Source organism: Hippocampus bargibanti, linkage group LG11 (genome assembly GCF_051943395.1).
Source record: "Hippocampus bargibanti isolate YZ-2025 linkage group LG11, ASM5194339v1, whole genome shotgun sequence".
NCBI lineage: Eukaryota > Metazoa > Chordata > Actinopteri > Syngnathiformes > Syngnathidae > Hippocampus > Hippocampus bargibanti.
The window spans coordinates 17,101,761-17,125,678 of record NC_142744.1 but is presented as its reverse complement, the minus strand read 5'-3'; the positions used below and the strand labels follow the sequence as shown (position 1 = coordinate 17,125,678).

General features: G+C 43.4%; 2 pseudogenes across 1 annotated transcript; one reads left to right on the top strand and one right to left on the bottom strand.

The window, feature by feature from the left end:
- Positions 1-669: 669 nt before the first annotated feature.
- LOC148891815 (uncharacterized) lies at positions 670-17,399 on the top strand (annotated as a pseudogene). Its single transcript, XR_016116472.1, has 3 exons — positions 670-678; positions 16,176-16,575; positions 16,665-17,399. The product of XR_016116472.1 is annotated as an uncharacterized LOC148891815 (transcript).
- A 389-nt stretch (positions 17,400-17,788) lies between these two features.
- Positions 17,789-20,166, bottom strand: LOC148891814 (uncharacterized; annotated as a pseudogene).
- Positions 20,167-23,918: the final 3,752 nt, after the last annotated feature.

Here is a 23,918-nt window from a genome sequence, read left to right as displayed (position 1 = left end):
CGGAGAAAATTACATGCAAACAGGGTCGGATATATCGATAGTCCCGGTTATATCGATATTTTTTCGGACTCCCTTGAATATCGATATAACAAGACTTTACTGTAATTTAAACTTTTATATATGATAGTTTTTAAATTGTGAAACAATCTTACAATGACCATTTGAGCTCAAATCCAGTTGGTCTCTGTCATGATGCCAAAATAAATGTGAAATAATTTCATGTTTTCTGGATTTTGGATGGGACAATGGTGCACATTTCCCATCCAAAACAGTACAGTCGGGCGACCACTAATTGTCTCTGAGAAGGTGAGTGCAACCACCTGGGAATGGCCAATTGCCGCTGGGACCTGATTGGCCAGAAGCTCAGGTGAACCACCTTGAAAACCAGACTGAGGAAGTCACTTCGAGGAGGAAGAAGAGGGAGAAAGGCTAGCCTGGAGAGCAGTGTTACTTGTGGTCTGCTGAAAACTGATTTCCATCATGACTTCAAATAAAGAAAACTCAAAATATCCTTCCTGGATCTGGCTGAGTGAACTTTTATCATCTTTCCACCTGCTTGCTGTCTCGCCGCATAACAATTGGTGGAAGTGGTGGGATAGTTTCACCCTTCATGAAGAAAGTGGGATCGTTACGCCTTACTAAAGTGGAGAAAGATAAGAGGAAGCCAAGATGAAGAAGGTGGGACGAGGAAGAAGTCGTGCAGAACGGGCCAACCAAACTGAACTGGAGAGTTCTGAAGAGGATCTAGGAAACCAGGAGCTTGAGTTGCCCCAAGAAGATGCTGTTCTTTTTTTCCCATGAGGCGTCTGACAGTTACCAAGCCAAGGCTGGAACCGAGCAGAGTGAGATGGAACCAGTGGCGAAGCCTAAGGCTCAGACAGTGAGTACAAGCAGAGTTCAACTTGATGAGGAATTGGTGAAAGAAATCAGAAGTTTCATGCAATATTCTCAACAGAGAGAGGGGATGTTGATTGAACAGATCAACCAATTAAGAGATCAGATGAACCACAGCAAGCAAGAATGGACATTTGAAAGAAAACTCAAAATATCCTCCTGGATCTGGCTGAGTGAACTTTTATCATCTTTCCACCTGCTTGCTGTCTCGCCGCATAACAGTCTCAACTGCTTGTAGCCAACGACAATGCTGCCGCAGATCACTACAATTGTCACGGCAAACCAGCAAAATTAATCCTCAATCATACAGGTATGATGGGTTAAAAGTGATCGCTCTTCAGGGTGTTAGAAGTGGGGTGGTAAAATCAGCAGGAAGCCAGGTGTTGAACAGAATAAGTTATTTTAATCTTTCGATGAGAAGGTTTCTTCAGCCGTCATCTGTACAAATTTGAAGGTTTCGGACCAAACCTTCAAATTTGTACAGATGACGGCTGAAGAAACCTTCTCATCGATGGACCACTCCTGTACAACTGAGAGCTTACACAGACGTTATTTTAATCTTGTAGACAGCAGGGACATTGTGAGGTCGGTTGAGGAGTGACAGAGAGAAGAGGAAGATAGACGTGTTGGGAGAGCATTTGTATAAGACGGACAGAATGTTGACATATAGGATGTGAGGTACGGGATGTGACGTATAGGTTGTGACATCATGTAAAGGCGGGCAGGATATGACGTGTAAGGAAGTACAAGAAAAATAAAACAATGCAAAAAGATGTTTAAAGATGTTCGTATAGCAAATTACCCCAACAAGGTACAGTATATTTTTTTATCACTGCCTACGGTAGGATTGATAAAAGCATTACATGTACACGTGCGGTAAACTCTGCATTTTGCTCGTGTTGCAATTGAAGGAACAGCTTGTAAAAATCGTGGAGGCAAGCATGGAGGAGCCGCCTAGTAAGAAACGAAGAACTCAAGGATTAGGTCGTCAAAAGAAAATTATGGAAATCACTTCATGGTGAATATACAGGGTGGATTAAATCCCTATTAGAAGGTCCTCAATTTTCAATATTGCATTGTAAACTTTGTAATTTGAATAAAAGACGACAAATTATCCTTGTTATTTATGTTACACTGTCTGGTTTCTGTGAGTTAATGTTAGTAAGTGTAAATAGTAGCATGTCGTTGAGACCGCGAAATATCGTAATTACAGTCGAAGAAAAACACTTCCAGACTACAGTTATAAAACAACCACATGCAAATATGGCAACAATTAGCCCATTCATACAGTATGGCCATTATTGGCTTCAAAAATAGAACCCCCAGTGAAATGAAATAGAAAGGGAGCATGAAACACTATTTTATCAACAATGAACTTTTGGAATTTGATCCTATAACGTGCGCTATGGTCTTGAAAGTTGCTTTCAACGTGAATCTCCCACTAATTAGCATTTAGACCCGACTTGCTGTCCTCGTATTTCTCATCGAAACCCCACCTCATTCATCGGGTCATGAGGTGCTGCAATTACAACAGCTCATTGTATGCACGGATTAACACAATCTCATCCCCTCAATTTTGCAAATTTATTCCACTTTGTTTTGCGATAGGTTTAAAAGAAATGAAAGAATAAAACTTTTTTTTTTTTTCTTCAGAGTTTTGAAAGGCCACTTGTCGCTAGGCAGGGTTTTCCAAAGGCCAATGGAAGAAGGCATTGTACATAAGCATCCTGTGGAGAATGTTTGAATTGCCAATACTCGCAACCACACACAGTCAACAGCACCATAAGGATTGTGAGACAGGTTTACTGACACATACTTTTTTGCCACTGAATCGATGATGTTTATCAAATAAAAACACAATCGAGAATGCGAGAAAATAGCCCGGTGGAGCACTCCACATTACTCGCTTGGCTGATGTTTGTAATTGTTTTCCTTATTTCATGATGACCGGCGTATGGTGAATGGATTACCGTATTTTCCGGTGTACAAGGATCACCCAAACACCTTCATTTTCTTCAAAAGATGAACCTGCGCCTTACATGTGAAATAACAGTGAGCCACAACAGGTCTCGCAACGACTGTCAGCAGCCACGACTCCATTGGCTCGAGTCAAAATTTCACTGTTTTCTATCCATTTTCATCACTCTCTCCCTGTCGGCTGCCTGTCTCTTTGATGTTTAAACCACCGCCCCTCACTGCTGCATTCTTGACCAATCACGTGGCTTTAACCCAGGGGCCGGGAACCTTTTTGGCTAAGAGAGCCATAAAAGTAAAATATTTAGAAATGTTTTTCAGTGAGACCCACAACACGCTTGCGCCCGCGCGCACACACACACACACACAGACACACGCACAGACACACACACACACACACACACACACACACACACACACACACACGCACGCACACAGACACACACACACACACACACACAGACGCAGACGCGGCCACTTTTCAACCAAATGTCAGAATGTATTACAGTAAAGTCTCGTTATATCGATATCGGATATATCAATAGTCCCGGTTATATCGATACTATTTCTATGCACACACGGAGAAAATTACATGCAAACAGGGTCGGATATATCGATAGTCCCGGTTATATCGATATTTTTTCGGACTCCCTTGAATATCGATATAACGAGACTTTACTGTATTTAAAATAACTTTGTGATAGTACTCACCGTTATCATGAATGGTTTTCCGTTCCTCATGATTGGTAAAAATCCAGCCAAACGATCGGAATGAAAGTCAACTTGCCGGATCCATAGACGAAGTTACTGCGAGCTAGCCTGCACACGGCTCATTAGCTTCCAAACTTGCTATGCAACATACTTCTCACAGAAGTATATTGATGCTAACGTTAACATGGAGCTTGTCTCTCGCTGTCTGTAACCCCCTAACCCCCTCACTGCTGCGTTCTTCACCAATCACGTGGCTTTAACCGACAACTGGGGGCGGGGACTAAAGAGAGGACTAAAACAAGCCGGCTGCTATTTTCTTGTTAGGAAAACGGGCTCGTTTGCGAACGACACATCACTCTTTGTGGCAGCTCCGTGTGTATGCCAAAGTAAAATTTTCATAAATTTAACGTTTGTAAACCGAAAAGTTTGTAAGCCAAGGGGTTCGTAAACTGAGGTATCACTGTATATGGAAAAGGTTTGAAAATACACCATGCATTAGGGGTGCGTCTTACAGTCCGGAAAATATGGTATGTTTATGTATGTGTAATTAAAGGTACTGTAGCCGTTGAAGAGGGAGCACACGCGACTGAATGTAGACATGTGTTTATTCCAACGGCTAACAAGTGGATCTGGTTCCAACATAGAAAATGCAGTAAAATATACATAACATAAACCCGCCCCCTCCTGTGTAACTGCTGGGTGAGATGCCTGGCCACAGTACGATATTTTCTTGATGTATTAGGCACACCCAAAAGGCTTGATTTTCTTCAACAGATGCCACTATTTATGGCTAATGTGCAAAGATAATTTGGTTTTATGTCATGAGAGCAGGAGTGTAGATCGGCAGCTTGAAACACAAACGGTATAGTAGGTTTCAGTAAGAATAGGCGAAAACGCTGCGACTTATAATGTTGTGTGCGTTATACATTTATTTGGAAACCTTTTTTTTTTATTTTTTACCTTTTTTATTTATTATTATATATTATTTATTTTACATTTGTATAACTTTCATTCATTGTGCCTTATAGTCCAGTGTGCCATAATCTGTGTAAAACGTTTGAAAATACACCATTCATTGAGGGTGCACCTTATGCACCTTTGCACTCCACGTTAGATCACATAATTTTTGGCAATCATTTCTCAATTTTTACAGTGTACTGCATGAAATGCCTTCACATGAAGGAATGAAGAGCGCTAATTGCCAATACACTTTTCACCCATCCATTGAACTCTGCAAAACCACACAATGCACAAACATCAACAATTTGGCTCTGGCTTTCTTTTGTGGTTTGCTCTTTCTGCCTGTTGGTTTTCTCTCGGTACTCGGTTTGCTGCCACATTCCAAAACCACGCGTGGCAGATTAGAAGAACAATTTGAAATTATCCCTCGGTGTGATTGTGGCGTGAATGATTGTTGCTCTGCGATTGGCTGGCAAGCAGTTCAGGGTGTACCCCGCCTACTGCCCAAAATTTCTGGGATAAGCTACAACACACCGGCGACCATCGCACGGATAAATAGGATTACAAAACGGATGGTTTCGGTGTGTATGGGTGGATCAATCCCCCTCCTCCACCCTTTGTGCGTGTTCGCTAATAGAGTCGTTTAGTTACAGATCTGTGTGACAGGTGGCCCTGCTGGCCTCCAGTGTGGGCTGAGTACAAGTGCTCTCCTGGGCGAGGAGCTGTCACATCCACTTACACCAGGGAACCATTCTTCTGGCCCGTTTTTCTTCAACCGCAACTAACTTTGCCCCGCTTTACCAGTGCGTGCCAGTTTTTCTAATGTTTCATATTCCCAAGCGAACCTCTGCTTTCTTGCTGGAAAATAAAAATAAAAACATGGACAACTGTGCGCAAAAATGCCCACAACAAACATCACTGCTCTTTAAAGCACAACGGGGAATGAGGCTGCTACATTTTAAAAAGTAGCAGCAGTTAGCAAGTTAAATGCAACCATCCAGTCATTTTTTTCGTGTTGCTTGGCCTTATTTTCAGAATGGAGGATTACATATCTAAATTGAAAGAATTTTCTAAACTGGACTTTAAATCAAAGCAGGAGATAATAGTTAAAGGAAGACCAACACCAGACTGTATAGCTCACAAACGGTGAGGGATGGATGTAAATCTCCTGGACAGCTTCTCAGCTTTTTGGCCCAGAAGGATCTCATTGAAACTCTTCCTGAGGCGACAAAGTTGCTCCATCTCATGACCACTGTTCCAGCTACCACAGCATCAGTGGAGCAGTCATTCTCAGCACTGAAAAGACTGAAAACATACAGTCGGAACAGGACTGATCAAGGACGACTTTCTTCACTGGCTGTGATCTCCATTGAGACAAAGAGACTTTTAAAACTGAAGAAAGATAGGGAAGGCCTCAACAAAGAAGTTATTGTTGCCTTTCTTCAGAAGGAGCGGCGCATGGGCTTTATTTATTTAAGAACATGTCATTTTTGTTCTGCATCAACAACATGTCACCAATAGGGAAAATACTCCTCCATTGCGTGTGCTACAAAAACACTTACTGTAGGCTATCAATTATGCAGTTTGAACTCTGGCATGCATGGTTCGTGAGGAGGGGGGAGCATCTGAATGAATGACAAAGCTTACATGATTTAAAGCAACAATATACAGTAATTTGAGCATCAGGGCTACAAATTCACAGCAGTGGAAATCAGGAGAATAGCCTCTGTCATTGCTTAGGCCACCTCAAACTACTTTTTAAAAAATCCTCAATATTAGTGGGCTAGCATGAACTACTCCAGATCGTGCCAATGGTCAACATGTCTGACTTTTGAGGGTCTGCGTCGCATACATGTTGTGGTCATCACAACAAAATTATCAATTGCCATGAATGGGAATGCGGTTGCTTGTTTCCTTTGATGTGAGCTGCAATTGGATGGCAACAAATACATGAGGAAAACCACTTCTTGCCCAATGCCAGCTGTGGTATATACTCCAGTTCACCCACAAAACAAATGAGGGTAAGTGCTTGAGAATCGTGCCATTTCGGTCACTTTCTAATTAGTTATTGTTCAGCTTTAAGCACCAGTAAAGACTCAGTGACTCGAATGAAGTCAGTGTTAACTACACACACACAACAGGATTTTCAATTGGAAACTCTGAACAGGTTTACCAGTTATGACTATCAACACTGTTTTTGGAGCCTATCAGGGTGGAAAAGTCGCTCTCAAAACCCATCAAAGGAAATTGGTCAGCGGAATCTTTGAGACCAATTTGATGATTAGGCCTTTGCTGAATGGTTTAAAATCTGTCTGATTACTGGAATGTGCAAATTGTTAAAACAACAAAGAATAGAGGACAAAGAAATCACATCTCTTGTTTTACCTCATTTACAAATGACTTTGCTTTTTTTTCTTTTAAATACTAAATTTGCTCACCTTTGGTCAACTCAGAATTGGTCTCGTATTGTTCATCAGTCTGAATGTACTGCAATCATCTTCAGTACAATATGTGATAAATGTTTAGCCGGAGAAAAGTAAAAGCATATCCATGGATTAGTACTACATTAATTTATGTATTCTGAGCGGATCTCAGTCAGCCTCTTAGCATTTGCACAATGAGACACAAAAATGTTCTTTGCTAAAAGTGCTGTTTCCAATACAACCAAGACAAAGTCGATGACTGCATTTGCTCTTGTATTTCAACCATCCCATTGATCAAAGCATTGTTTCAATGCCTTGTCTGGGGATTTGGGCAGACCTGCGTCACCTGGAAGTGCTTCTTCACTGAACCACTCTTCTGTGAATGGAGAGATAAGGCTGATTGAAATATGCTCAGTTTTGGAAAGCTGGCAGGGAATTTCATGCGGTGAAAATTACATTCCAGAAACGTGGCGTGACGTGCTTGAAAGACCACGGGTGCCATCAGTCGAGGTTTGCATCGTCTGGGTCAATTGCTTGCATAGCACGCTGGCGCCACACTGAGGTGTGCTTTGGCAACTGCAGTCAGTTGAGGGACGGTTTTTCGTCAGAAAAAAACGGTATGTCTCACTTCCCTACCGCCTAATGCGTATGTGTATTATCACAAGCAAATGGTTTGATTATCTTCCAGCCGTTTACAATTTCCATTCTGGCAACTTTCCCACACGCAATGAAATCAAGCCCCGTGTCAAAATCATTTTATAGTCTCCCATGATCATTTTATATGAGGACATTGAGCTGCATCAAATATTGCTGACTTTGCATTTTTCCACTGTTCACACAACGCATACTTCTTAATAGCTCTTTGATCCCTGCTGAGTGGCTGAAAGAGACATATTAGGCAGTGTAGGGCCAAATGTTTTCTCCCAATCAGGAAAGTAGTTGACAGACTGCATATCTGCATATGCATATCTGCATATCAGACTTCAGTTTTAACAATTCTTTTATTTTTATCCTAAATACTTAATCATGTAACATAGACCATACAAAAGGAGAAATGTCAAGAGAAACGATTTGTAGATGCTCATTGATCTGAAGCCACATGAGGTACATGGTAACTTGCAGGCGGATTCCAAGTTGTATGCAATTTACAGGACAAAATGCGATGAAACTTCATAAAAGTGGAATTTAGGGGCTCTAAACTTTGGGGCTTGTAATATATGGAACCAGGTACTCATCTGCAAAAAAAACGATTAACAGTGTCGACTATCCATCCATCCATTTTCCGTACTGCTTATTCCTCATTAGGGTCGCGGGGGGTGCTCGAGCCTATCCTAGCTGTCTTCGGGCACGAGGCGGGGTTACCAGCCAATCCCAGGGCACACAAAGACAAACAACAGTCACTCACACCTCGGGACAATTTGGAGTGTTTAATCTGCCTGCCATGCATGTTTTTAGAATGTGGAAGGAAACTGGAGGACCTGGAGAAAACCCACAAGGGCCCGAGGAGAACATGCAGACTCCACACAGGGAGGCCGGCACGGGACGCGAACCGGCAACCTCTGCACTGTGAAGCTGGCGTGCTAACCACGCGACTACCGGGCCGCCCCCATTGTCCAGTGCTCACCTGCAGAAAAAATATTCTGTCACTCTAAAGTGTCCTTGAGAGTTTTGAAAGGCGCTTACAAATGAAATGTATTATTATTATTATAATAGTGAAAATATGAATACCGTATTTTCTGGTGTAGAAGGCAAACCGGACTATCAGGCACACCCCCAATGAGTGTTTTCAAACGTATTCCATATATAAGGCGCACCGGAGTATAAGGCACATGCACCTTCAATGAATGGAAAAAGGTTTCCAAATATAATTTATAAATATATGTTTGCCAAATATACTTCTTCGACAGGGGGGAAATGGAGTCGGTCTATACCAGTGGTCTCAAACTCACGGCCCGCGGGCCAAATGCGGCCCCCGAAATAATATTTTTCGGCCCGCCTTGATATGAAAGATTAATGTTAGTGCGGCCCGCATGATTGATATGAATGAAACTTGTGTGTGGAGCTGAACAAGTAGGCAAGATAAGCAATGTTTAGGACAGTTAATGTTCAATATTTTCTTTATGTTAAGAAAGTTAAAGATTACAGAACTGTGAATACAGACATTTGAAAATATTAAAATAATTGTTTTTACTGTGGGTTTTTCAGTCGTCTGTAACTGCCTTATGATCATTAAATTATTTTATTTATTTATTACTGGTTCGTTTTTTTTTTATTCATTTAATTCATTTTTTGTGTGTTAAAAATAAAGCTTTTGAGAACATTGGAATGTTTTATCTGTGATTTTCTTGTGGAAAAACCGATGCGGCCCAGCCTCACCCAGACTCTGCCTCCAGCGGCCCCCGGGTAAATTGAGTTTGAGACCCCTGGTCTATACTGACAGTAGTTGCGAGACAAGTTGTGGCTAAATATTACTTCACATATATATGAAGTAATATTTAGCCACAACTTGTGGCTAAATACTGATTATAAGGCCCAGGGCCTTTGGGTGTGCCTTACAAACCGGAAAATACGGTATTTATACATACATATATACATGTTACATTGGATACTTGGAGACAGTGTAGTTGATTAGCACTTCCCTGCAATTTGAAACAGTGTGCAGTTATCAAATTTCATGTTAATAATGGCAATGCTAATATTTATAACTGTGTCATGCAAAATTGAAATGAAAAACGACATGCTTGATAGAATCTTAACATATCAACCTGGGTAACCTTTATAAACCTTAAAAAATAAAACAAGTAGAAAGTGTTGCATGGATAGATCTTGGTTTGTCTTATTTAATTTCTTAAAGGCAGTTTCATAAATTGTCAGACTATGCAGAAGAAATGCACAGTGATCAAAATTAGAGATTTTCTTCCATAAATATTTCCAAATGCTGATTCTCGCCGACATCCACTTTCCTTTACGCGTTGGGATCTGAGGCTGATGCTTCGTAGCATCTGCACTGGGCTCATGTGGATTGCGGCCTGACAGCTTGTCTCCACCAAGGCTTGGTAATGAGAGAGGCTGTGTTCATTCTGACTACACGTGTCACACGCTGTTGTTATTTTTTTTTTCTAATCAGACCACACACACCGTGGTTTTCCTTTTGTTAGCTTTGACTGTGATAGCAGCCAGCAAAAGCAACAATATCCAGAAACCTATTTGTGGAGTTACGAGTGATGTGCAGCTGCCTTTTTGAGGGATATATTGTGTATCAATAAGTTTTCTTCCATGTTTCAACATTGTGTCAGGCAAGCAGTGTTGACACAGTGGCTGTTCTGTGTTCCAGGGAATACAAGGAAAAAAAAAGAAATGATTTGTCAGCACTTGCAAAAGAAGTCACTACTCACCAGTGACATGCTGTCAGGGGAGGCAGGTGAGGCCGTGCCTCACCTGTCATCATGGAAATATCAAATGAAAAAATACATTAAACAGTTATATTTAGTGATTTGTACTTTAAAGTTCTTTTCCATTTAACTTCACCATTTTGGATTTTTTTTCAAAATCGCTGAATTTTCAAAATTACCGTTCAAATACGAAGCAGAGACTAGCGGTGAGCAGCCAGCTGAGCCTCACCGTGGATTGCGCATTGACTATGCTAACTGCATGCTGGCTTTCTCTGCAGTGAGACCTACGGAAGAGGATTAGGGCCACTGAAGAAAAAAATACGGTTGGCAAAATTCTGACTTTATTATCAGAATTCTGACTTTAAAGTCAGAATTCCTGCTTCTCACAAAGACCAATAAAACGTTTGCCCGCTCTGCTGCGCTGTGCTTCACTGAGACCTGGCTCAGTGACCGCCACCCGGATTCCGCGCTACACCTACCCGGATTCCGTCTCCTTCGGGCCGACCGTGACACGGAGCAATCGGGGAAATCCAAAGGCGGTGGACTATGCTTCTACATCAACGAAGAATGGTGCACCGATGTCACGATGCTTGACGCACACTGCAGCCCTGGTTTGGAATCGCTGTCTCTCAACTGCAAGCCATTCTACTCGCCACGTGAGTTCACTTCCTTTATTCTCGTTGCGGTGTACATCGCGCCACAAGCTAATGCTAACGCGTGTATACAAACGCTAGCGAACCATGTCGAACGAAAATATCCAGAATCACCCCTGATCATTTTGGGCGATTTTAATCAAACACGTTTAAACCGTGAACTTCCCAAATATAAGCAGCATATTGACTGTTTCACCAGAGGAGAAAACATTCTAGATCATTGTTACACAGCACTCAAAGGCGCATACCAGTCTGTTGCGCATGCAGCATTGGGTATTTCTGACCACTATTTAATCCACTTAATTCCCACATACAAACAGAAACTCAAATGTGTAAAACCGGTAGTCAAGACAGTTAAAGCATGGACAGATGAAGCAAAGTTATCGCTACAAGAATGCTTAGACTGCACTGATTGGAGCGTCTTTGAAACTTCAACGGGCACATTGGATGAATACACAGACAGTGTAACATCATACATCAGTTTCTGTGAGGACATGTGTGTACCAACAAAGTCCTTCCGCTCATTCAACAACAACAAGCCATGGTTCACTCCCAAACTCAGGCAGCTTAGGAAAGAGAAAGAATCCGCATTTAAAAGCGGCGATCGAGCAGTTTACAAACTCGCCCGAAACAGGCTGACGAAGGAAATTAACATCGCAAAGAAAAGTTATGCAGAGTGGCTTAACAAACAGTTCTCCGCTAACGACTCTGCATCGGTGTGGAATGGCCTGAAAGCAATAACAAATTATCGTTTACCTTCCCCCCAAGCAGTGTACAACAATGGTATGGCTGATGAGTTAAATACATACTTTTGCCGATTTGAAAAGGACACCCCCATTTCCCCGGTCTGCCCACCATTACCAGAAACTACCGTATCTCCGCCCTCTGCCCTACAGATCCACGAACTGGACGTTAGACGGCTCTTCAAGCAGCAGAAGATCAAGAAAGCTGCAGGACCTGACAGAGTGTCCCCCTCCTGCCTGATAGTCTGCGCTGACCAGCTGGCTCCGGTCTTCACACAAATCTTCAACAGATTCCTGGAGCAGTGTGAAGTCCCATCCTGCTTCAAACAGTCTACTATCGTCCCAGTTCCAAAGAAACCAGCACCCTCGGGATTGAACGACTATAGACCTGTCGCTCTGACGTCTGTGGTCATGAAGTCCTTTGAACGCCTCATGCTGAACCACCTAAAGAACATCACCGGACCTCTGCTAGATCCTCTTCAGTTTGCCTACCGGGCAAACAGGTCTGTGGAGGATGCAGTCAACATCGGACTGCACCACATCCTCGACCACCTTGACAACACAGGAACCTACGCAAGGATCCTTTTTGTGGACTACAGCTCTGCGTTCAATACCATCATCCCAGAACTCCTCATCCCCAAACTTCTCCAGCTTGGTGTGTCCCGCACGATCTGCCAGTGGACCCTCAGCTTCCTGACAGGACGGACACAACAGGTCAGACTGGGAAATACATTAAAGTCTCGTTATATCGATATTCAAGGGAGTCCGAAAAAATATCGATATAACCGGGACTATCGATATATCCGACCCTGTTTGCATGTAATTTTCTCCGTGCGTGCATAGAAATAGTATCGATATAACCGGGACTATCGATATATCCGATATCGATATAACGAGACTTTACTGTATATCATCCACAACACGAACCACGAGCACTGGAGCCCCACAGGGATGCGTCCTCTCTCCATGGCTCTTCTCTCTCTACACGAACGACTGCACCTCAACGCACCCAGCTGTCAAATTCATAAAGTTCGCAGACGACACCACGGCGACGAGTCTGCGTACCGACAACAAGTGGAGCAGCTGGAGCTCTGGTGCAGCCGTCACAACCTGGAGCTGAACACGCTCAAGACAGTTGAGATGATCGTGGACTTCAGGAAACATCCATCACCACAGCTACCCCTCACACTATCCAACTGCCTGGTGTCAACCGTTGAGACCTTCAAGTTCTTGGGAATCACAGTCTCCCAGGACATGAAGTGGGAGGTCAACACCAACTCTATCCTGAAAAAGGCCCAACAGAGAATGTACTTCCTGAGGCTGCTAAAGAACCATGGCCTGCCACAGGAGGTGCTGCAACATTTCTACACGGCTGTCATCGAATCCATCCTGTGTTCTTCCATCACCGTTTGGTTCGGGGCCGCCACAAAAATGGACAAAATCCGACTTCAACGGACAGTTAGGACGGCGGAAAAAATCATTGGCACCGCCCAACCCACTCTCGAGGACTTGCACACTGCAAGAATCCAAACTAGGGCGCGTAAAATCCTACTGGACCCTCCGCACCCTGCCCACCACCTTTTCCAGCTACTCCCCTCAGGCAGGCGCTACCGATCCATGCGCACCAAATCCAGCAGACATTTAAACAGCTTCTTCCCCCAAGCCATTAACTCTTTGAACTCTTTCAACAGTAGCCAAAATGGAACTGTATAGTGCCACTTAGCAGTTTTTTTTGACGACGATACTAGTGCAGCGTGTTCTACCGGAAACAAATTCCTTGTGTGTTCTACATACTTGGCAATAAAGATGATTCTGATTCTGATTCTGATGAAGTTACTTACGTTTGAACTAACACTATCATAAGCGAAAACATTGTTAAAAACAACTATATACAACACGCATACTGTCATACAGTCATGTTTTCAAAATGCCCACTGGTGTTTTTGTCAGATTGTAATTGTCATCTTTCTTTTCTTGTGCAGATAAAGTGACTGATCGAGGGTGCAACCAAACAGTGGCTGAAATTCCAGATTTGGATGACTTGATCAAGCTATGCTTTAGAATTGGATTCAGCAATAAGGAAATACTTGCAATTTTATCACATAATGCTCAAATTATTTTAAGTGTTCGGACTCTGAAAAGGATATGCAAAAGACTAGGTCTTTTTCGAAGAAAGAACCAGTCAGACCTGGGAGATGTGTTGGCTTTTGTCCAGCACGAGATCCTGACTAGTGGACAGATGCAAGGTTATCGTTGGCTACATCTGCGTGCCATTCACAACGGATTTGTTGTGTCACAAGATATAATGAGACAAATTATAAAATTGGTTGACCCTGTAGGCGTGGGAATAAGAAGAGCACGACGCCTAAGACGGCAGCAGTACAACTGTAGAGGGCCAAATGCTCTTTGGCACATGGATGGCTATGACAAATTAAAACCCTATGGGATTGGCATTCATGGCTGTATTGATGGGTTTAGCCCAGGGGTGGGCAAACTTTTTGACTCGCGGGCCGCATTGGGTTCTAAAATTTGACAGAGGGGCCGGGCCAGGAGCATTTGGAGGGAGTGTTTGGGCCGGAAATACTCTGAACAAGTTATGTCCATAATTTATAAAATCACTTCAAATGACTTCGACTGAGCGTATTTTACAAAGATTCCACAGCATATAGCTATAGTTTACGTTTTAGGACTTGCGCTGAATATTCATGAAGTCTTGTTTTCGAGTTGATGACGATCCCCATGTGACGTCACGTTTGGACCGCCCCTGACCGAGAAAGCGACATACAATGCATTTTGGGTACTTTGTTTGGTCTGAAAACTTCGTGTTGATCCGTGTTGATGGTGAAATTAGAAAGAAAACACATAAATAACGCCATGGTGAATCGTTGTGTGTTGCACCAAGACAACTATTTGATATTCGCTGACACAAATTCCCAGCTGACAAATCAGCCCATTTCCAACGGAGCTTGGGCGCAATCTTCTGCATTTCTGGGTGCTACAATTGCTGTCATTGATGGCTCGAATTGATATGGGAGGACTCCTTGAATCAATTGCAAACATTTATGCTTTCCTCTTTAGAACTATTTGAATCATATTCATAACTGGATGAGTAACAAGAAAACATCTTCTCCGAATCTGAAGCCATTGTTTTGATTCTCGATCAAAGGCAAGACGTCTTGGCGTGACGTCACGAACAGGGGGGTGGGACCTTCTGAAACTGACCATTTCCGGATTCATTTGAAGTCATTTTTATTTGTGTTCTTCATTTAACTAAAAATATCAGCCTGCCTGATTTGGGTATTTTAGATGCTATAAAACGTTTTTCTGATGTCAGTGGGAAACAAAAACAAAAAATGGTGCCGGTGCCTTTAAATGTAGTATGTACAAACCTCATAGCACAGTAAGAACACTACAACCCAATTTATTAACTGTCTTTCAAATGTGAAAAATATCCCTGATCAGTTAATAAATTTGTCTCAAGGAATATGGCGTTTACATACTATTTCGCAGATACTTGGAGGAGGAAATGGAAATAGATTAAAATAACATGCACTGTGATTTATCAAGATTGCGTCTGTTTTTAAAAAGTTTCCATCGAAGGGGCAAAGTTAAAGAAATCCACATTTATTGAAAAATGGAATCACTTTCAAAATTCAAAACATATTATTACACAACGAAATATTCAAGCTCAATAATACCTACTTGTGTTAAATTCCGCCAAATCATAGATGGTTTGTCCTGACCGCGCGCTCAACAAACTCCTCACTGACGCCCTCGCCTACACGCACAAACAAAACACGTGTACCGTCGCCGAGCACACAAACATAGACTACCTGCAGTTGAAATTTGCATTCTCGGCACGGCAGCCAATCAGAAGCCTGCTTCTTTCTTCCGGACTTTCGCAAGCGTTATAAAGTCGTGCAATTGCATGTCATTTTCCAAAATAGATGCACAGAACCTCAGCCCAGAAGATTCAAAAGAAGCTAACAACATATGTGACGCTAAAAAACGTAAATTCACATTAAACCGTGACTGTAATGTGTACGTGAGACTTATGAAAGGGGCTTAGTGGCTCGTAGGAAGCAATGCAAACGGTGCATTGTGCACCGCAATGACAATCGACTACTGCAGCAAAATCTACGGCCATGCACATTTACCGTAAATTAAGCAAGGTAGCATTCGTAGTAGGTGCATTCTTGATTTAAAAAAAAACTTTATACTTTGTTACAATGTTTTTTAATGTGATTAGTTGTCTCTTTGTGCTTCAAGTTGTGAAAATTGGGACAGGCAACTTTTCAGTTATCTGCCCTGTTGTTCGCTAACTTTTTGTCATGAGTTTTAGACACTGTTTGTACTATAATTTGGGCAAGTTCGGCGGGCCGGATTAAAAAGCCTAACGGGCCGTATGTGGCCCGCGGGCCGTAGTTTGCCCATGCCTGGTTTAGCCGGTATGTGCTCTGGGCGGAAGCCTATACCACAAACAGTGACCCTAAGGTGGTTGCAAGTTATTTTATAAAAAAAAGTTTCATGCGTCGGTGGATGTCCAGAGAGGATCCGTGGTGACAGGGGCACAGAAAACGGTTGTGTCGAACAGATGCAAATGTTTTAGTGTCGGAACCACTCAGACAATTTTGCTGCAGAGAAAATTTTCCTCTATGGAAGAAGTACAGCCAATCAGCGTATTGAAGGGTGGTGGTCCACCCTTCACAAACAGAGTGTACAATTTTGGATTAATTTATTTCAAACTCTTCAGGATGATGGCCACTTTACAGGAGATTTTCTGGATAAAAGTCTTATCCGGTTCTGCTTTCTTAATCTTGTGCAGGTCAGGTAGAATAATGTTTTTGGGCCTTTTTTCTTTAATTTTATAAATGGTGAAAATATCATCCTCAAACAATGCTGCTTTTTGTTCAGGACGAGCTGGATGAAGTTGTGAACACGTGGAACTCACACAAAATAATACGAAGATTGCACAATGATACAGCTTCCGGTCGACCAGTGATCATGTATTCATTTCCTGCGATGCACAGTGCAGAGGATGAATTAAAACCTGTTGGAACGAAAGAGTGCACAACAAAAGGTGATTTTCCATGTGATTAAACTGTATTTGAACTGTGTTGTCTGCTTAAGGAGGAAAATGAATGGCACGCACCATCAGATCCATTGAATGCGAGTGACTTGTATGTTAAGTTGAGAGAGGAATTACTGAAGTATATTTGACATGTGTACTGATGCAATCTTTGGACTTTGTACTGATGTGAAAATGAAACTTCAAATTTACTCCACAACCAGTTGTTTTTTTCGACTCCTCTCAATGGCACTCTTCAGCGGTACGATGGAAGTACATAGACATTATTTAAAACAACTTTGCCATGGCTCCAGCATGCCCTGTGACCCTTGTGATAGATCACAAGTGGATGGATGTCTTAATCGTGTTATAAAACCTCTCCATCCATTTTCTTATCTCCTTATCCTCAAGAGTCATGAGGTGTGCTGTATAGCCTATCACAGCAGTCATTGGGCAGTAGGCGGAGGACACCCTGAACCAGTTACCAGCGAAGCGCAATGCACAGATGAACAACCACCAGTTCTCACAATGACAAGGACAATTTAGTGTGTTCCATTAACCTGACACACGTTAGTGAAATATTGGTGCATCTGGAATAGCTGGAGACTCCAAACAGGAAGGTCAGAACCAGAATCAACCTTGCACCTCGATGTGAGAATTATAAAGCCATTAGAAAATACCTGTAAAAGGTTATTAAACCACCTTTTCACACAATATATTAACTTTCAACATTCATGTGGAGCCAAAAATTGAATGCAATGAAATCTTTAATTTTGAACAAAAGAAACATGCACCTAACTAATACAGCAAAACTGATATTATAAACAACCATCTGATGGTTATGCATAACTTCCTAGGCCTTTTTGTATAAAAAAGTCCACAGAACTTTACAGAACTATTACTGTAATATAACACAAAATGCAAGTGATTTGTATACAAACCATAAAACAGCAAAAATGCTAAGTTTGTTTCAACAAACCTATTGATAACACAAAACAATATACTGTAATGTAGTGTAAAAGTAATGTCGTGCTGATGCAACCTACGATAGTTTAGTCACAGTTTCTTGGTATTAAAAAGCTACACAATGTCCATCACCCAGATATTGTTTTCAAGAACGGCGTTGAATTCAGATCGGAAATCTGGGAAATTATCATAGCTGTCAGCAATATGCAGAACATTTCCACATGTGTGCCCCACCTGCCTTCTACTAAACTCCGTCATTTCCTGAAACTCCACAAGAATGGCATTGGTTACAACAAGATCAGAACCAGTACAAAAACGGAGAAACTTCTGAAGCATGAATTCATCCAATTCTCTAATGAACCTTTTCAGATGATTTGCCACATCCTTCTGCTATGGGGTTAAATCAGTTGCAAATTTCAGCAGTTGGCAGACCTTTTTTGAGGCAGGTTGTAAGTCCGAGCACAACTTGTTTAGTTCTTCTGGACTGATCAGGACACGGTGGAGAATAACCTCCCTCCAGCAGTCAATCAAAAACATGGGCTTTTGGATCAGCTCTTTGTGTGCTATTTCTTGCAATATATTGGGAAAGCTTTCAGCAGAGATTCTTTTTCTACAGCCGTAGTTATCAAGGACTGTAGACCAAGTTGAAAAGCACCTGCTCGAGGAAAGGAAACGCAAGTTTGTTTGGGAAATAGCAACAATCTTGGTAACCCTTCACAAGGATTCTCCCAACTGCTTTCCACTTTACTGCTGGAAAATCATGGCGAAATAAATGGCACTTTAATTGTTGTACCAAGGGTGCACCGGTCATAGAATTGTTGCCAGAAGCATGTGAGAACATCTCTCAATACTCCAGATCCAATGCCAGCTTCTTCTGTATTATCTGGGAGTATGCGTTTCACAATGAGTGATTTGTTCAAGATAGCATTTTCAGAAAATGCTATGATCATGTCACTCAACGTGTCAGTGTAGTGGACACTGATTGTCATCACATCTTGTGGATCGGGTGGACCGTCATATATCAATGTGATGTCAGCATTTCCCTCTGTGCTGTATGAAGAATCAGAAGAAATGTTGAATGCCGTGTAGATTTCACTTGAATCAACAGAGACCTCTTCAATTTCAGTGTTGTAGTCACTGGCATCGTGTGACAAAACCAAGACTTCTTTGGATGCAGTGCTGTCATCATAGTGGTCATCTTTTGGCCTTGTTGCAATATAAAAGTGCAACAATGTAAGTTTTGCAGCCTCATACATATTGCCAATGGACTGGCAGGTTTCATCAGTGAGGAGATTTTGTTTGAAATCCCACACCTCAAACTGAATGTCCAATTCTGAGCCTTTAGGAGAAATTCCATCAGGGAAAAACAGTTTTTTTTCCTTCATTGAGAATGTCTTCTAACCCAGCTTCTGTGGACATTTGAAGTTTTCTGGTACCCCCCTCCCTGTTTCTCCCTCACCTGTTTGATTATTTTTCCATCACTGTGTATCCATCCAATTGCTACATTTCTCGTTGTTTTCTGCCTCCTTGTCTGTCTTGCTTCTTGTGTCTTTGACACAGTGTCTACTTTCTCGCTATCTTTCCTGACTTTCATTTTTTCACGCAATTTTTCCAAAAGTCCATTTTTTTCTTTTGGTTGGGAGCTGTTTCGTCTTACAAAAATTGAAGAGTGCAATCCGGTCTCCATAACAAGGGACATAATTGGCAAGCGTGGAATCGTCCATCAGTGCTATGCATCACCGTCAATCTGCAGAAGAACAAGAAAAATAAAAAAAAACGTTCAATCATCATAACATATAATCACTTAATTTTAAAATATGAAGCACACATGTAATACTGATCTCAACAATTGTAAATCAAACACACAGGCATATATGTTGCAACTATAAAACGTTGAAAACTGTTAATAATGGACAAAGGTACATTGATGCTTGAAAATGACGGGGAAATATTTGCCTTCCAACATGCAACTATCATAAATAAAGTCCCTATTCAGACAGCAGTTCATCAACTTTTGACTTCGTTGATGCGTGCGTGTGCCTAAACGGTACTTAAAATGATGTACACACAGAACTACGACAGAATGTGTGATCACATTGTGTTCAATTCACGATGATTTTAACTGCAGTGATTCTCCAACCGGCCACTGTCATTCATAAATGGTTACTATTTATTCACGAATGTAAACCGGGTGCATCCACTCATACAGTACTCGGACGAGCAACGGAGCTATCAGCTCTGCGGAGCACGTTAACTATGGACACAACAGCCATTAAAGGAAACAAACACAACACACTGTTTACTCACCCTCGGCTCCTCCAAAAGAGAAAGGATGTCTTCCGACACTCCTCGGCCACGCAAAAGGTCGATAGGGGATGACATTACTGTATGTCCTTTCTTCCGAGCCACACTTACGTCTTGTACACGCTGACGAGGACAAACATGAATAGCTCCACGAACGTTACTAAGTCAGAATTCTGACTTTGAAGTCAGAATTCTGACTTTGAAGTCAGAATTCTGAGAATAAAGTCAGAATTCTGACTTTAAAGTTACAACGAAAATAATTCTGACTTTAAAGTCAGAATTCTGAGATTAAAGTCAGAATTTTGCCAACCGTATTTTTTTTCTTCAGTGGCCCTAATCCTCTTCCGTAGAGACCGCATTGCTGTCCCTCTGCATATCGCTATTAAAGTGTTCAAACACTTTTAGTATATGAACTAAATTTCTACAGTTTAGCTGGTGTATATAATGTACAGTCACTGTACATTATAAATACTGTACTACAGTGTTTATTTTATTTTTATCAAAACTGTGTCCATAGGTGGGGCACACAGTTCTCCTGCCTCATGACAGGGGATGCTGATGATTCCAGAGATTCTTCTGGCGACTCCTCGGTTGCTGAATAATAGTAGATAATAATAATTTGTAATAATTTGTAGAATAATTCTACAAATAGAATTAGTGACAGCAAGCTACAGTAAACAGCAAGTTAAGGGCAACCATCCAGTCATTTTTTCGTGTTGCTGGGCCTTATTTTCAGAATGGAGGATTACATATCTAAATTGAAAGAATTTTCTAAACTGGACTTTCAATCGAAATAGGAGATATATGTGTAGCTCACAAACAGTGAGGGATGGATGTAAATCTCCTGGACAGCTTCTCGGCTTTTTGGCCCAGAAGGATCTCATTGAAACTATTCCTGAGGCGACGAAGTTGCTCCAGCTCGTGCTCACTGTTCCAGCTACTACAGCATCAGTGGATCGGTCATTCTCAGCACTGAAAGACTGAAAACATACAGTCGGAACAGGACTGATCAAGGATGACTTTCTTCACTGGCAGTGAGCTTCATTGAGACAGAGAGACTTTTAAAACTGAAGAAAGATAAGGAAGGCTTCTACAAAGAAGTTATTGATGCCTTTCTTCAGAAGGAGCGGCGCATGGTCTTCATTTATAAGTAAAGGTAACACTGTGGCGGGCACTAGGACCAGGCATCTCACCCAGCAGGTGTACAGGAGGGGGCGGGTTTATGTTACATATATTTCACTGCATTTTCTGTTTGAGTCATACCTACTTGTTAGCCGTCGGAATAAACACATGTCTACGTTCAGTCTTGTGTGCTCCTTCCTCAACAGCTACACTGGTGACCCCGACGTTTAAAATGTTCCTGTCGACCGATGAAGAGGTATCTTCCTCGGCCATGTCGTCACGACCAATGCTCCAACTCGCAGCCGCCGCTTCAGCCAGGAGGCTGCCCGGGTTCTGGCACAGAGATCCGGCTTTGTGGTTCCAGCATGTGGAAGCGCTTTTCCACCGACGTGGCATTACGACAGATGAGCCGAAGTATTATCTGGTCGTGCCGTCTCTCAACAAGCAGACTACTCGTCGTGTGCTGCCGCTCTTACGCGCACCTCCACAGAGCGGCGCTCAAACACCTGCTGTTCAGACGGTTCACGTTATCGGCCTCTGAGAGAGCAGACAGGCTTCTTTCCCTTTCCGGACTCGGCGACGGAACAGCAGTGGATCTCATGGACAAAATGCTATCGCTTTTAAGTTCGGATGAGGGCGGATTCCTTTTCCCCCACATATTCCTCCGACAGCTACCAGCCTCAGTGCGCGCCATGCTAGCTAACTCGATATGCCGAGCCACCGGCGACTATCATGGGTTGGCTGAAGAAGCGGATCGAGTGCTTCGGGCGACACGGCGAGAATCCCTCGGTGAAGGGGCATCGAGCATCAATCCAACCGTCGTGGCCGGAGTGGTATAGGAGAAGCAGCATGGGAAGACCGTCTGTTTTTTCCATCAGGGGTTTGGCGCCAAGGCTCAATGCTGCGTACCCACCCTGCCGCCACAAGGCTCCGGAAAACTCCCAACGCCGGCACCCAGTAGCAGCCATGGGCGCTGGCAACGAAATCGAGCTTCTTTTCATAACGGACTCCTCGTCAGGAAGACGTTTCCTTGTGGACAGCGGATCACAAGTCAGCCTGCTGACGCCCACCGCCGCGGACAAGACGGCAGGTGGGTGCGAGCCTCCCCTGTGCGCAGCTTAAGGCTCGCCCATCGCCAACTTGGGCTCCAGGTCGGTGACTGTGTGCTTCCACGGACGGGAATTCCAATGGAACTTTATTGCTCAGGGTGGATTTTTGAGAGATGGCCACCGCCCAATCTGAGGATCCGGACATCCACGAACTCAAAGCAGCAGGCACGGCCCTGAAGCTTGAGGAGGTGGCACTGTGTGAAGGGGTGCTCCGCTCTCCTCTGCGATGTGTCTACAGGTCGCACTCGTGCCGTGGTTCCGCAGGAGTGGCGTCGGCAAATTTTTGATTCTATTCATTCCCTCTCACACCCTTGCGTCCGGGAATCAGTCAAACTACATTAAAGTCTCGTTATATCGATATCGGATATATCGATAGTCCCGGTTATATCGATACTATTTCTATGCACGCACGGAGAAAATTACATGCAAACAGGTTCGGATATATCGATAGTCCCGGTTATATCGATATTTTTTCGGACTCCCTTGAATATCGATATAACGAGACTTTACTGTACTTGGGGCCAAGTTTGTCTGGCCTGGATTACGAAAGGACGTCAGGAAGTGGGCAGCTGCATGCGTGACATGTCAGCGCGCCAAAGTCCACAGGCACACCCGGACAAACCTGGAAACTTCCAATTTCGGCCAGGAGATTTGACTCCGTCCATGTGGATTTGGTCGGGCCCCTGCCTCCTTCGCAGGGGTGCATGCAATTCCTCGCTATGGTCGATCGGACTACTAGGTGGCCGGAAGCAGTCTCCCTGTCCTCCACGACCTTGGCAGATATAGCGTGCATTTCTGTCGTCCTGGGTCACGCGTTTTGGCACACCATCCGACATCACTTCGGACAGGGGCCCCCAGTTTGTGTCTGAGCTCTGGTCGGCCATGGCGCAATCCTTGGGTGTGCAGGTACACCGTACTATGGCCTACCACCCGCAGGCAAACGGGATGTGTGAACGTTTCCACCGGTCATTTAAAGCCGCACTATCGGACGGTAACTGGGTCGACCGGCTTCCGTGGGTCCTGCTCGGTTACGTACGGCCCCAAAAGAAGACCTTAAGGCCGCTCCGGCAGAGTTAGTGCTCGGCCAGCCGCTCTGCGTCCCTGGTGAATTTCTGCCTGAAGCTTCGGGTGCACCTTTTTTCCCCTTTTTGCCAGGAGAGCCCCTGACTCCAGCACCATTTCACCACTGTGTCCCCAAAGTATTTGTTCCGTCTGCTCTTAGGTCAGCCCGGTTTGTCTTTGTGCGTCACGATGCTCACCGCTCTCCCCTCCAGCCGGCATACGATGGCCCGTTTAGAGTGCTCGAACACGGTGAATAGAGTTTTCTGCTCGATATGGGTGGGCGAAGGGAGGGCATTTCAGTAGATAGGCTCAAACCGGCTCATTTAGTTCCAGGCGAGGACACCTGGTTTTCACGTCGCGGACGCCCTCCGAAACCTCCAGCCTCACCGCGGCATGCCAGGTTTGAGTGTCGCTCCCCCACTCAGGTCTCACCCGGGTCACCTGCCCGAATAACTTCACCTGCACCACCGAACGATGGTTTTCACCTTGACTTTCCTTCTGGGTGTTCTGGTGGGGCTGTATGGCGGGCACTAGGAC